This window comes from Sinocyclocheilus rhinocerous, unplaced genomic scaffold, assembly GCF_001515625.1.
Source record: "Sinocyclocheilus rhinocerous isolate Xijiao unplaced genomic scaffold, SAMN03320098_v1.1 scaffold1296, whole genome shotgun sequence".
In the NCBI taxonomy this organism is placed as follows: domain Eukaryota; kingdom Metazoa; phylum Chordata; class Actinopteri; order Cypriniformes; family Cyprinidae; genus Sinocyclocheilus; species Sinocyclocheilus rhinocerous.
In genome coordinates, this window is record NW_015659405.1 from 81,222 (window position 1) to 82,195 (window position 974).

General features: G+C 38.3%; 1 protein-coding gene across 2 annotated transcripts in view; it reads left to right on the top strand.

The window, feature by feature from the left end:
* LOC107723856 (small glutamine-rich tetratricopeptide repeat-containing protein alpha-like) overlaps positions 1–974 on the top strand; it is an 18,927-nt gene that overhangs the window by 14,872 nt on the left and 3,081 nt on the right. The window lies entirely within an intron of this gene.

A 974-nucleotide genomic window follows, 5' to 3' on the forward strand; every position in this document is an offset into this window, starting at 1 on the left:
AAAGTAGACACTTCAAGCTTTCCATAGATATGTTTCTCATGTCTGTGTGTGAAGTATTCGCTGAGTTTTGGTTCATTTTATTGATGCGTGATTTTAAAAGGCATATAAATATATATTTTTTCTTAACACTACATTTGTAACGTAAGTAACGTAATTATATTGACTTTAGTAACTATAATCAAATTACACAAATTTAAAATGTAATGCGTTACATTACTGCGTTACCAGAAAAGTTACTGTGTAACGCGTTACACCCAACTCTGGAGACCCGTATAGCCTAGTGCAGTGGTTCCCAACCACATTCCTGGAGGCCCCCCAACACTGCACATTTTGCATGTCTCCCTAATCAAACACACCTGATTCAAGTCATCAGCTTATTAGTAGAAACTCCAAGACCTGAAATGGGTGTGTCAGACAAAGGAGACATGCAAAATGTGCAGTGTTGGGGGGCCTCCAGGACCGTGGTTGGGAACCACTGGCCTAGTGCATTTCACACAGGCTGCTACTTTCGCTTTAAATAAAGTGTATGCTTGACGTTTAAAATAAATGTTGTTTATTGTGAATGCCATTGTAATTTTTTGTTTTGTTTTATGTTTACGATTTAGTTTTTAATTTAAATGATGCGTGTGCTAAAGGAGTGAACAGCAATTAAGATCGTGCAACAGAAGTGCGTGTGCGCTCTCTTTCTCTCCTTACCATCAAGTAACTTATGCATTGTTTTACTTACTTGCTTTTGACATATCTGACCGAACTACAAACTTTCCAGTGACGTCTGTGAGAAAGGGATATTCGTTCAACAAGCTCGCTCATCTGTGCCGCCTCGTGCTCAATCGACTCAGCGTGCTTTGCTTATCAGCTCACACACATCAGCTATACAGGCGTGAATATTGAATGTTTAACATTATACTAATTACATACATTTACTTCATAGACATCCTTAATCTCTAATAACTCCATTCTACTCTCTGTTGTCT